Below are 15,002 nucleotides of genomic sequence, written 5' to 3' on the forward strand. Positions count from 1 at the left end.
TACAAATTTGGAAACTGCTGGTTACTTACAAAAGCCTTGGCCTTGGTTTCAACTTGAGCGTCAATCTCAAACTTGTCTGAGGTTGTTGGGGGATTGTGTCTCTTTTGCAAATACACTTCAAACTTAGCTGTCATTTAAATTATTCCTGTCTGGTTTCTAAGAGGGCTTTGGATTCATTTAGTACTCCTGAGCTGACAAATCAGATTGGTTTCTGATGAGGTCTGGTGAGGATTCACTGTGTTAACATGATATCTTACATATGTGACAAAGATATGTTGGTATCATATACATACAACATGGCATCATATGGTACAGCATGCCATCATGCTGTATGAACATATCAAGTATTTATCGAGTGTGAATGAGCACAGCGTCTCTTAACTCTGCCCTTTTGACTATGATGGTCAAAAACCTACACTGTTGTGGCATTTTCTCAACTATTTCATATTAAATGTCCATAGTAGCTATTAGTAGCCATTAAAATAGTATTTTTAAGCACTATTTGTACATCATAAATAAGTCTGTAAAGCTGTTGAGTCCCACGTTTTTGTTACAAAGTAATAGCATTTTATGTTCTATTAACAACTCACATAGGAATTTATTTAAAACACACTGTAAAACCCTGTCCAATGGGACACAGTTTTGATACTCATTAAAAGTGGCAATATTTGCTGGGGTGGTCCACTGTTTTTCAAGTATAGGAATGAAACATCAAAATGGTAATGTCAAAGGAAAAGTGAAAACAAACCAACACTTATGAAACACAAGAGGTCCAGACAAAAGCTCATTGAGTGGTGGGAGATCGTGTACAAAAGTGTGTCAGTGGCCCTATTAGCACAAAAAAAAAAAATACACAGCTTCTCTTCAAAATTACCTACTGTGAGGAGATTTGGAGGGAAGCAAGTCCAGCTCTGTATTTTTAATAGGTGATCCCAGAATTGGCAGAATTTGGGAACATGAGAAAAATATGCAGTTAGTCCCATTAAATAATTATCTGAAGGAATATCTAATTTCCCTACAAGCAATGCTCTGTTCTCTTTGACCTCATTCCCGCCACTGTCTTCCATAATTTTCCACAGCATAAGCTCTTGTCATTTTTGTTTATTTCTTGTTCTAAAGTAATTTGTATCATTACTAATTTTACAAAATGGGATAAGATCTTTACATTTCTAGAAGTTTTTTTTTTTTTTTTTAACAAAAAGTCGTCATAATCAATGGCACCTTTTTAACAATGCTTCATGAAAAACATTCAGTCATTTCAGTGCACCACAGGACATGCCTTAATTTTATGTTTTCTCAAACAAATCCATAATATTATCCAACTCCTTATATGCTGCCAGCAGGCATTATGTGATTATGTATTGGGCTTAATTACCAGGTGAATGTGCAGCAGGGCAAAGTTTAAATTTAAAGTTTTTAAAATAATCTTAAGTTCTTGCTCTGTGAACTCATAAGGTAGTATTTTAGCTTCAAACTACGTAATTAGATCAAGAGGGCAAAACAATTAGCAATTACGCACATCTGACAAGCAGCTTTCTCTTCAGCAAAGGTCAGTTGTACACATACACACTAACCATGGCACCATCTAAAGAGAAATTGGAAATTAAGGGGAAGTTCGGAGCTCATCACAGCCTACTAATTGCATGGGATAAAAGTCTATCCTTAAAATACCCAAAGCACATTATTTGCCTGTCTCCCCTCTTCCAACTTACAGAAACACAATTTTAGAGGTTTCTGTGAACATTTTGTGTAATATATTTGGTTGCTAGACTTGAAATGTCTAAGGGAAGCAAATTGACACCATTTTGTTTTGAAGTCACTTTATGTAGAGATGTTCACATGCAATTTACTAATGAAGATTGGCTTAAGTTGCTGTGACAGCCAATAACCATTTATGGTGCAATGTGAGACAAATGATTATCAGTGCATTGTATTTCCCTCCCTTAGGCACCAACAACTCCTCCTTCACAAAGTGCAGTAACAGTCTAACAGAAGTAGGCAAACCCTTTTGGAAATTTGTGCCACAGGAAGATTAAAAATTAATTTCAAAGCCAACATTTGCAGGGCTTAATGTAAATGATGCTACCACTACTTTTCAGATGCTTTGCATGATAGACCTCTGCAGATAATTGAGGATGTTAAAAAATGCCTTGCAGCTTTTCAAAGGCAATGGATTAAACAAAGGATCAAAAGACAAAAAAAAAAAAAATCAAAGCACCCTTCAGAAAAAAAATGTAGAATATCACTTCTAAAGTCAGGTTTATTGTTATGGCACTAATGTCTCTGTAGGGCACTATTACACATGGCTTTAGAAATCTTTTCACAGATGATCTGGTTGCTGGTCTTTCAAGAAATGCATGGGCAGTTGGTTAGTATGAAAAAGTAGTTTAAAGAGAGAGCATTGGAGAGCTTTTCTTAACTGTTTGCTAAAAGCACCTAGTTCTCCAGGCACATCACTGGGTCTTGGGCTGAAATTTCTGCAAGCTGGGATAGTCTGAATATTCACAATAGGCTCTAGTACCAAACAATGAATCTAAAAGATTTCTGGCACAAAGTCAGTAATAGTTCCTCTAACAATTGATTTGCAATTAATAGATTCCCATTTGCTAGATCTTTGCTCAAATACATGTGCAAAGCTGAAAAAACCTTAAGTACCTTAAAAAGAAGAAATTTTCCCCTCAGAAAGGAATGGCAAAATTGTGAGATGTGATACAGAAGTAGAAGGAACAAGGATATCTCTGGTAGATGAGCAAGTTCCATATTGATTAGAAACAATGATTTTTGTGACAGAATATTTTCTAAGCCTCTTTTCATATTTTGTTCTTCACTTTCCTGCAGCTCTGTCACCAAAGAGATTAGTTAGAAGGACAGATAATAACAGTTTCAACAAAGTTGGACTTTGGGCACCCATCTGTACATGCACATAGCTGAGGGACCTGGAAGATAAGGTGCTGGTTTCAGGATTTGTAAATCAACCTGATAGCAGTAAGGCATGAGATGCATTGGGTGTCTAGCACAGGAGTAGTAAGTCTGCAACAAATCATTTTATTCTTACTGCTCTTCGAGTAACAGAACAGAAAATGAAGGAGAGCTAAGAGCAAAAAGAATGGCACTTGCAGGAAGGGAAAATGCCTATGCACAGAAAGCAGCATTTCTCACAGAGCAATCCACATGAGTGCTCTTCTTTCCATCCTACCTTCAAAAAATAGAACAGCAGGCTGCGTTCATAATGTTAACCATACACTGTGATTGATATACGCCCCATATTTGCTCTTTATATGAAACTATAAATTCCAAAGTCTACCTACCTATAGAGAAGTTAGTTGATTCGTCTATCAACTGTGATTGAAAAGACTTGGTAAACTGTACTACAAACATGAAGTGATAATAAGCACCAACTAAAACAGCAATTAACTGGAAGTTAGATCTACATCTCTGTAAATTAATGAAAGGAAGCTTAGCAGAGATGCCAAGCAGCATGACTGTGGAGTAAAGTTGGTTCTCAAGGTAAAATTAATCGTATGGAATCCTACTCTTCCCATGAAAGATAACCATAATTCTCCAAGAAATTCTTTTTCATGTCATCCTAAAACTGAGCAGTACAGCACATCTGAAATAGGAATTATGGACATGGCTTCCTGTTTGAGGCTCTGCCCATTCAAACACAGCATTACCCAGGCTTCTGTTTTTGCACTTTTAACTGAGGCATGGAAATGGTACACAAGGAAGAAACGTCTGGAAATTTAACTACTGCCTCTTTAAATTGCAAATGCTTGCCACGTAATGCAAATTGTTCATTTCATTTGAAAAGTTTTGGTGTGCTGGGAAAAGTTTGGAAACTTAGCAGTAAACCAGGCACTTTGGGAAGGAACTGAGAGTTTCTGAAAGACACTTTCCTGAGTGGAACTCAGCGGCTTCTAGAAGAAGGACTTGAGACTGGAAGGATTTCGCAGTGTTTTGTTCCAGCTTGTGCTCTGAATTGCTGAGGAAGCTGCAAAAGGAGAGTTCTAGAGCTTGTATAAAGGACTCAGAAGATAAATAGGCTGAAGTGCCCCAAAAAACAACACAAACCAAACCAAGGAACTAAATGGGAGAGTCCACTAGGGTCTGTGTCAAGTTCCTTATGACTCAAGAGCTTGGTCAAAGGGGAAGGAAAAATGGCTGAATTTACAGAAGCATTAGCAACTCATAGATCTCTACAGCAGTTCTCTTCTCTTTGCAAAATCCTATCTAATTTCCCCACACTACCTAGTTTAAAATCCAGTCCTTTGTATTTGATTAAAACAATAGCTTGCATTGACACAGACATGAAAAGGGATGACATTTCTGTGCACAATTCCAGAGATATACTAAATATTAACTTAAAGCACAGCCTTACCAGTCCAAGTTAAAGTCTGCTGTACATATAAGGTGCTCCCTGAATTTAACGTATCTTGGAGATGTATTAGGATGTAACCTGGTAAATGGTATTTTTGACAACAAACTGAAACTTATGGCACATAATTCTTGTGATTGAAGGAAGCAGAAATGCATACTGGAGAGAAGATCCTAAAAAAAAAAAGTGTTTATCTAAAATGTCTCTTTGAAATACTTGTTATTTTTTGTACTTCTGCCTAAGACATTGCTGGCCTCTCCATTGTGCTTTAACCATGAGTTGGACTGACTATTGGTGTAAGTTAATCAGAAATTCTAGCTTAATATCCCATCTACAGAGACAATAACAGGGACTTATTATGGAGGTGATCAGGATCTCTTTAGAACTGGCTATCAACATTTCAGTGCCTGACAAAATTTTCAAGAGGTGCCCTGAGTTTTTGCTATGTATAGCATTAAAATATGTCTTTTCTGTATAGCTGTTCTAATCCATACCCGTAGCTTGTTGACAAGTAAGTCTGCCTTTTTTGCTTTCTCTTGTTTTCCCTGACTTGAAGTCTCCAGATGAGGATAAGCAGCTATGCTTGCCTGGAGGCCTGGATGGCACTCACAGAGGGAAGATGAAAGCAGCAGAGAAATATAACAATTTAATCTTCTTAAAAGCGGGTGGATGATAAAACAGTTCTGGGTGGAGTTTGTTGCGCTGCTTTAAATTGCTGCTTGGTTAAGGGAATTTAATGTTGCTGTGTGTGAGCATGATTATTTCTACACTGCTTCTGATCCCAAATAGCTGTCAGTATCCAGGATTGTAGATAGGTATTTTTTTCTTACTTAATTCTAAAAATAAATAGTGGAGGAGCTGAGGAAAATTACTACTGAATATGATGAGCTTTCAGACAAAGTAACCATCTTAGTAAGGGAGCCTCAGGGAAAAGATAGGGCAGCACACATTGTTCCACCAACACAGTGCAAATTAGCATTCAGCAGGCAAGTAGCCTTCGTACCATTTTATACCATACATACCACAGGTCCTTGCAAGATCAAATCACTTATGCACATCAGGCTGGAATTTGGTGGCTGGCTCATGTAGCCAAAATTAATAACCTATCTATCATAATAAACACCCAAGCAGAAAGTTGCATGTCAGTGGCATAAAAAGGTGAGGTGATTTGGGATCCCTCAAATTGCAGATCTGAAAGCCAGCAGGCTTCTAGCACTGTTACTGTAGTTGTACAATCAACGAACATACAGATGTTATGGTTATGAGATACACCAGAGAGCTTAGCTACAAAATTATTATACCAAAGCAGAATAGATAGGATGCTTACCCATATCCTGGGCTCACTATGAAACTCCAGCAGAGAGGACCTCCAGAAGAGAGCCTTCCCCACTGGTAGTCAGCTCTTAAATGGGTCCAGGAGAGGTGCAGCACAGCTGAATTGCCTTCACCTGTGTTCCTGTGGCTGACTGGTTGCTCGCCTCAGGTGATCAATCAGAGGTTCAGGCCGTGATTCAGCAGTTTCCATCAGTAGTACAAGGCAATTCTTAATCTTGACTTCTTCCCCGCAACTGTACTGCACATCCATCTCCTGCATTGAGATGTCTGTTCTTGGTGTGCAGTTTGATTCAGACATTTTTTGGTCTGAGGAATGCCTATATCTCCCTCATGTATACGAATGTAACTGACAACTATCCTCTAAGCCACCCCTTGTGATGTAGGCATTTCATGCCTGATGCCATTCTCAAGGGCTGCCTGTCCACCCCCCTCAAGCATAACCCAGCTATGCCTGCAACAAAAAAACATCTCTAGAATAATGTCCTTGGGGCAAGAATGAATTTTGTCCACTGGTAATAAAAACTCCTGCTCCATTCTGCTTAGCCTAGAGGTCTGCAAACACCACAGAAGAGATGGAGGAAGCAGGGTTGTTTAGGACATCATACACTAGATTGGTATGAAGCTAATATTTTTTAAAGTAAATAGGGATTAAGGTGAGTTAAGGCCTCAGATGAACTTTAGGACTGGACAGAGTCAGAACAAGTAGCTGTGCAAGATTTATGCAAGGGTCCAAGAACAGTAGGGCTAGAAAGTGAGAAGGGTGTGAAAGGGATTGGTGTACCCCTCCTTTTTCTCCTAGGACTGTGGGTGGAAAAAGCCACTCCGAAGCAGCAGAGACAGCAATCGTTCTGTGAATAAATGTCAGCAGTCACAGTGCAATCATTCCCTGATCAGTGAAAGGAGAGACAGTGACAGTCAAAGATGAAGCTGTTGTGATTTCAGGTTGAGGCATCCCTCTAGCACGGCCCAGATGATGTCAAGTCAGTGACAGAATGAGGAAAGAATTGTATCTGTGTTTCCACCCAAGAAAATGGAGATATCAGCATGAAATTCATGGCCCCAGGAGGTGGCAGCTTCTCTTACCTCTGGAACTGTGGTCATCAAATGCAGCAGGACTATGAAGGGGCTTTCCTTCTGCACAACAGGTAAACAAAGTTTATTACTGCGGGAATTCTAGGATAGTAATCCTGGAGAGATGGACAGAAAGATATCTGTCACAGATATCTGTTGCAGTAGTGCTCTGTAGTGTCAAATTGATCCCACACAGCTCTTTGAAGTATAGCTGCTGGCCTCTGTTTCCTGGAGCAACTGGGCAACTTCAGAAAACAACAAAGCTGGAAATGCTAATTGAAAAGTTAAGACAAAAGTCATCTTTAAGGAAGAGTTCTCTCTGCTAGAAAGCTACTTGCTAGGAGAGATGGGCTACAGTGGAAAATAGGGAGGGGTATTAGGGACATGAAGGATTGTATATGCAACTCCGTTACTTCTTGGACAGTTAGAGGGTGGTGAGGCTTCCTGATGGCCTAATCAAGGAAGTGCCCATCCTCAGACCATATTCCCATGTGGCCCATGAGACATCTGACAACAGTGCATGCAGAGAAAGGAAAACTGTACAGTCTGATTGTATTGAGTTATTTGTTTCATGCCGTACCAGTGCACAGCAGGAACCTCATGAACCCACGTTCCCTGCAGGAGTATGAACATAATGCAGGGAATGTGACAGTCTTCAGTCTATCTGTTCACAATGCCCACTATAGAGGAGGAAAGGGAGTTCTTGTCAGGGTTGTGCTGTCTCAGATGCCCCACACCTTGCTGTTGCGCTCCAAAAAGCGTTTTATCCTAGTGGTGGGAGCAGAAGGCTTGCTTCAGAGTGACTAAGACAAGTGCTGATTCCATGTGTGCGTGTCTGACCTACTTACAGCAGGGCTATTCAGCATCACCCAGCAGGGCTGGTGCAGAGCTGCTGTGGGTCTCACTGGCTGTGTGGTGCCAGTCAGCCTAGGAAAGCTGGGAGAGGCAATCTCTTAACCTCAATTGAGGATCAGATTTGTTGCCCATGAAATACTGTGTGTCAGCCACAAAATCTGTCAGTGCTGTCCTGACACTGCTGCGTTGTTCCCCAAAGTGCCTCACTATGAGCCCACTCTACCCCAGCCTTTCCCAAGACAAGTTGCTTCCGCTCATGGAAGCTGAAGAACACCGAAGTTTGCAAATGCACTGGAGACCAACAGTCCCTAGAAGCACAGCTGTCCTTCATCCGTGCAGTGCTGCTGGCATCTCCTGGACCCTGTGTTACATGAGGGTCTCATCTGTTGAAGAACAGCATGGGCACAGATATGGTAGGTGAGGGAGAGGCTGAGGGGCCTTGGCAAATAGCTCAGGGAGGCTGCAGCACTGCCCAGCTCTACTTGCCTCCTTCAGAGCCTCCAGGCCTCCCTCTGAGTGAGCAGAGCAGCTGGATAGCTGCTGCATGAGTGAGTGCAGTCCTTGGTGCTGGGAGATGCCTGTAGCCTAAATGCGGATGACATCTTTTAATCAGATGAGCTGCAAATCAACTCTACCTGTCTATTGTAAAAGATCACATAAATACGTGTCGTGAAAGATTCACCTCTACCCACCGCAGTTCTACCAGCCTGCTCCTGCATGGTTGCCACTAGTCACTAGACAATATACATTCATCTTTCTCCAGCAAATAAAAATCTCTTCTGGGGGTGCCCACATATTCTGCTTTCCACTGGTTCATCTATGCATGTACTTTCTTTATATCTCTCCTAAAAAAGGGCAGCTAATATTCTGCTTTATTAATATAGGCTTCATATCATCTCTTTCCTGTTTGCCTAATAAATGGCTCTCTGTGTATGCAGTAAACATCATTTCAATGAATTTCAAAGCATGCTGAGGCAGCTCTTTCATAGTGCACATTTTGATTTCTATGGGCTTGCTTCATATCCAGGAAGTATCTATCCTTATCCCCACACCTCTGGTGAGCTGTGAAACAGGCTGCGAAAAATTTCAGTGAGCGGCATGGATATATTCCAGAGCAGTGCATATACATGATGCATCAGAAGGATTGGAACAGTCACCAGTCATTTTTTATTCTTTGTCAATTTAAATTCTTGTTTAACTGAGTTTTGTGTCTAAAACAGGAGATAAGAAAACCAGCCATAAACGATTACAAAACCACTGGAGCAGTATTTTTTCCCCCTTACCTTTTTATTAGCGTGTGTTCAAATACTGCTGATTTGATGGGACTGCTGCACTGCTAGTAAAATACAGTTATTCAATACTCTTGATTTTCCTATTCATTCAGACTTCTTGGTATATACAAGAAGGCTCTGACATCGATTGATCTTTTACTATAAAGAAGTTCTAATGCATGAAAAAGAAATGACTAAGAGAAAATAATAGAAGTGTGAGAATTCTCAAGAAGAAAGTGTAACACTTAATTACTGCTACGTAGTGAGATACTGCCACTAGGCGGCAGAACGATGTGCTGTCTGCTGCCTTACATTTGTCTCTTCGAGCCTTTGAAAACTGCGATGGAATTGTAAACTATTCTGTAAGAATTGTACACTTGTTCATGTCAGTCATACTTAGGAGCTTCCTAGAAAATTTACATGCAAAGAAAGTATAAAATGGAGGGAGATCAGTGGGTATTGTCAACCTGGACTACAGTAAGTTCTTTGATGCTATCTCCCAGAAGAGCCTCATCTTGGCCAGTGGGGTAGATTTAAAACTGGCTAAGCTCATTTGTTCAGATGGTGGTTGATGGTATGAGGCCTAGCAGGAGGGTTTTGCCCTGTTAAACATCTTCATTAGCGATGTGGAAGACAGACCTCCAGCGAGTTCAAAGGTGGCAGAACTGGGAAAAACAGGGATACACCCAGAGGGCCGTGCTGCCACCCAGAGGGACCTGGGAGGTCTGAGACATGGACTGATGGAGCCACCCCAGCATCAGGACTCACTGGGCTGGAGAGCAAAAAGAAATGTGGGGTGCTGATGGATATGGAGTCCAACGTGAGCCAGCAGTGTGTCCTTGCTGCAAAGAAGGTTAATGGTACCCTGGGCTGCCTTGGGAAGAATTTTGTCAGCAGACTGAGGGAGGTGATCATTCTATTCAGCACTGGTGGGGCCTCACATAGAGTGCTGTGTCTAGTTCTGGGCTCCTCAGTGCAAGGCAGATTAAGGTTTACTGGAGAGTCCTAATGAAGGGCTGCAAGAATGGTGCAGGGATTGGAACATCTGTGCTGTGAGGAGACAATGAGAGAGCAGGAGCTGTTCAGCCTGGGGAAGGAAAGGCTCTGGGGGATCTGACCGATGTGATGAATACCTGAGGGGAGGGTGCAAACAGGACGGAGGCAGGCTCTGTTCATTGGTGCCCAGTGCTGGGACAGGAGGCACTGGGCACCAAGTGGAACACAAGAGGTCTCTCTGAACACCAGGAGCACTGCTGTGCTGTGTGGGTGCACAGAGGGTACCCGCAGGTACCAAAGGCTGTGGGATCTGCTCAGAGACCTTCAGAAGCCACCTGGACATGGGCCTGGGCACCCTGCTTGGGGTGTCCCTGTTGAGCAGGGGGTGAGCCACATGGACCCAGAGCTCCTGCCCACCTCAGCCGTTCTGAAATGCTGTGATTCTGTCTAGTGATTTTCTACCCTTTGAGGAATACTGTAATGATTCTGCACACTTGACTGTATTTGTCATAGGTAATTTGCAGGCTTTTTCAAAAGCCTATTTGATAGTATTTTGACAATACAGAAGAGAAGAACTTAATGTATACACCAGTCTATCTATATGATGTAGTGCCTCTGTCAAAAATATCTTATTTGACACTATCTGTTAGATTATAATTCTTCAAAATAAGTACTATTTACTCATAATGAGTACCAAATGTGTCTCCTAAATTTTCCCATTTATTTTATTATATGTAAGAAAACTGACCACATGGATACACTGGGACTATGCACTGCACAACATCTAAGCGACCTTCCTAGCAAGTAAAAGGATGTAAAATTTACTATATCTTTAGAATTTAAGAGAAGATTTCTACAGATGGATATTTAACATACTAACTATTTATCTTCATTATTATCTTGCAGATGTTGCCATCTGACTTTGTCCTACATGTTGACCTCCAGAACTATCTCAGATTCCATTTGCCAAATTACTTGACAGTTAATACCTCTTTGGGTGTGGGTGAAGGGACTTGCAGCTGGAGCCCTTCTACTATATTTTTAATATTATGTGGGCGAAGGATTCTTGTTTTATTTTAAATCAGTGCTGCCACCATCAGAAACATGAGCTGGTCTGCAACTAATAAGAGAAGCACTGGACAAAATGATCAGGGAAAAGAAAGATTCTTTCTCTAGAATTTGAAATAAAATCACCTGCAAGTCACAGCTTCCTCATACACTGCCTCTTGTTCATACATAACAATGATATGAGAAGCTGCTTTTTGTGTATCTTGTGACACACAATGCAGGAATGTACGAACTAGAAAAATAAGGGACCACTAAAGCAGCTTGAAGACTTTTCCTGAAAATTTATTTGTTATTTCTACTTAGAAATCAGCAAATAAAATTCCAAGAAACTTATAAAATATATATAAATTCTTTAGTGAACATCAAAGGACACTGCAGTGACCAAATATAAGCACTGGAAACAAATATAAACAAAATCTGGAAAGCAGGGTGTTTAGTATGGCTGAAAGCAACCAGGCACATAAAGGGTGAGCATAATAAAAAGAATTATAAGGATCTCAGCAAGGAAAAGACCTGAGCTCAGGCAGTTCCACAAAAACTGGGTTAGCTGTCACAATATCATGCATTGCCACACAGGGCTGAGTGTGGGGTGTTTTGTGGAATAGGAGATAGAATTTGTTTACTGCAGTAGTTTCAAACCCTTTTTCTGTCTGTACAATAGTTTTCCTCAACATTTTACCTCTTTGTTTATTAAAATGCAACTAATTTCAGCTCAGGAGGTAGCCAAATTCCACCTTTTCTCTCTGATTATTTACCAAGAAAGGCTACAACACACATGTGACTGCAACAGCCACACCATACCTGCAGAGTGCACACCAAGATTTTTCACATTTCAGGAGTGATTTCCACTTAAATGCACTTAGCAGAAGCTCTGGGTCAAGAGGAACAAGCAGCAGCTTCCCTAATAAGTATTTCAGCCCCCTAAATGTGGGTCTATGATAGTGTCTCATTGCTCATTTAACTCTGGAAGTCAACACTTTGAAAGCAGGATTAGTCGTTTGTTTAACATGCTTTAAGTTATGTTTCCAGGAAGTTGGGCATATAGAAGGTATTTGTCAGTTCTAACAAACATGTCCTTCTATTTTTTGATAAGGTGCCTACACAGAGGTTAGTGGCAGTACTGTCCCCTACTAAATGCTTAGCTGGTATCTGTTTAAACAAAGGGATAGACTCACAGTTAGTGAGAACTGGCACAGATTTGAAAAATTTAGGTAGGAAATGCACAGAATAATTTCAGAGGAATCATATTGAATTTCCATGGAAGTTTTGATTTTCAATGCAGAAGAGAGCGTTGCCCCACAAAATGTTATAGAATTTCCCTGTCTTAAAAGAGAAAAGAAGATACAGTTTGACCAGAGGCCTGGACTAGGTCTCACAATGACTTTTTAAAATCCTAGATGATTAACTGTTGGTGTGCACATAGGTAATGTTTTCTCTTACCATCTCTGCGTAAACACCAAACAAAAAATAAGCTGTGCTGTATGGGGACACTGTGACATGCAGGCACACCAAGCTCCCTGACAGATATGGGAACTGCTTCTTTCTGAGGTGGGAAAAGTGTACCGGCTTAGGGAGATGCTGACACTGTGCCAATGGGAAAAACAAGGCATCCTCAAGGATATCAGGCATAGGGAGGGGGATAGTTTCCTGAAATATTAGTAAAGAATGTTTCATATTTTGTTGTGTTCAGTTGCAGGGCAATATTTAAACACCATCTCTCTCAGTGTAAATTAGGAATGCAACAAAATTTTATAGATTCAGATTTTTCCTAAGTAGGACATTTTTAAAGGATTAACACCTAGAACCACCATGCTACCAACAGAAACAGATTGTCTGAACTGTTTGTTTCTCTCTTTCGTGCTGTCCTCAAGCTAAATACTTTCCATGTATCTGAGCTAGTAGCTTTGGGTTTATGTCATGCAGCAGATGTAATCCAGGCTCTAACGAAGCCTATATTTAGTTCAAACGCTCACAGCCTGTTTGCATGGAAACTAGACAGTAATATACTATTGTGCTTATTGTCCTAGCCGCATTGCATTGCTGGTGTAGAATTGCAATGAAGTTCCTTACAGAATTAGGGTCAGTTCACACCAGTATTCTGTGAGCTTAATACTTGCAGAAAACTGATATCTTCAGAAATACTGCAGTTCTCAGAACAGGTGGGGAAACATATTTGCCTTTTTTTAGCAGCACAGAACCTGAGCTGGAGAAACTATCCGGCTGTATCAAAGCTTGCTCACAGCCTATAGTAGCTAAAACTGTCTAGATCTGAGGGGAGTTTGTTGTTGTTTGATTTTGTTTGTTTAGGTTATTCTTCTAGATGCTGTTTGTTATGTTATGTTATATGTTAATATAGCGCAGCCTACCAAACTGTTCTGTAAAGATCATCAGAAATCCAACGTTTACCCCACGTAGTTCAAATCTGACCACAATTACAAAGGTCTTATGTACTTGCTTGTCATCTTCCTTTCCTGACACAAAAACTTTTGTTCTCCAGATCAGAAAGATGGTTTGTTTCTCTGCCACCGGAAGAATATGACATGCTAGAGGAGTCAACACAAGTACTGTATAAAGAATGCTGAAATTTTGTGGTTGACTTACTGGGTTGGTTTGCTTGATCTTGGCTGGTTTGAGGTTCTTTGTAGAGGCAAAATATAGAAAGATAGACTCATTAAGATTGAAAAAGATCCCCAAGATCATTTAGTCCATCAATCAACCCATTCCCACCGTGCCCACTAACCCACATCTCCCAGTACCACACTTACATGTTTCTTGAACGCCTCCAGGGTCAGTGACCCCACCAACTCCTTGGGCAGGAGGATGCTCCCTGTCCCAAGAGCAGTAACTCTTTTGGAGAAGAAATAGCCTCTCTGTTCACCTGATATGGACAAACAGGTTGCATGCAAATACTTGCTGATCCATAGCAGAACTTTTTTGTGTGTGCTAACATTATTATTTTTTAATTTCACTTACTGTAACATTAATAGGCGATGGTAAATTTTCTCTGAAAGAAGACTCAGGAAAGGTCTGGAACTGCTGGAGAGCAAATAAACATAGGTGGCAGCAATGTCTCACCCTGGAGATTACACTCACCCTCAGCAGTGTCTCTACATGCAACATTTCAGACAGATATTTTTATCCTGAAAAAAACAGACAAGGAAGAACCATAAGACATGTTTCATCATGAGACAAAGGATTTTTTTTTTGTGGAATTAAGAGGAAAAAATGTAACTCAAAATGTGTTTTAAAACAAGGCTTCCTGATGTAGAAAGAAAAATGAGCATAAGTAAAAATAATTATTTTACCTCCTTCATTTTAACTGCTTCTTTTACGGAAAAACAAACAAAATTAAAACACAAGTAAATATTTATTAAATTATTTTTTAAGCTCTGGAAGGTTTTGAACCAGATTCACGGTATTAAAAAGAACTTTCTCCTCAATTCTTCAGTTAAACAAGACCAAAATATGTAAGGAAGATCACATATGATTCTCTATTTCCGTTTATCCTTTCCTTTTTTCGTTCCTTTTTCCTTGCCTTGCCTTGCCTTTCCTTGCTTTGCCTTTTGCCTTGCCTTTCACCTTGCCTTTCCCTTTCCCATCCCACCCCTTGGACAAGTTATTTTCAGACACAAATCTGTCATTTTCAAAGCAGTTCAGAAGCTTCCTTGTAATCATATTTGTAGAAGCTTCTCTGTAAAAATCAACTGGAAGATCATCTTTAAGCCCAGAAAAATGTTATGAAGGAAGATAAGCACTCAATCTATCAGTTGAAGAAAATGAAAAAGATACACTCTAGCAGCAAGCTTAGGAGGTGCAGAGGGAGTATTTTAATTCTGAACTTCTGAACAGTGCAAAAAAAAAAACCCTCTTATTTGTCCTGTAATATTAGGGAACAAACTGAATTTATTGGTCTCAGCAACATGAGTAGTAAAATTGTTTTTCTGTTGATCAGTGCTTGGCGTGGAAGTTGTACTCTTCCAGCCATATTGGAACTAGGAATTGTGATTTTATGAAAGACCTGACCCCAAAAG

General features: G+C 40.3%; 1 protein-coding gene across 1 annotated transcript in view; it reads right to left on the minus strand.

The window, feature by feature from the left end:
• DYNC1I1 (dynein cytoplasmic 1 intermediate chain 1) overlaps positions 1-14,083 on the minus strand; it is a 196,646-nt gene extending 182,563 nt beyond the window's left edge. The window contains exon 1 of the mRNA XM_042889250.1: positions 14,065-14,083. The gene's annotated coding sequence lies outside the window, so the exon portion shown is untranslated. The remainder of the gene's footprint in view (positions 1-14,064) is intronic.
• Positions 14,084-15,002: the final 919 nt, after the last annotated feature.

The sequence above is a fragment of the Lagopus leucura genome, unplaced genomic scaffold (genome assembly GCF_019238085.1).
Source record: "Lagopus leucura isolate 7727_CA_CO unplaced genomic scaffold, USGS_WTPT01 Super-Scaffold_100157, whole genome shotgun sequence".
NCBI lineage: Eukaryota > Metazoa > Chordata > Aves > Galliformes > Phasianidae > Lagopus > Lagopus leucura.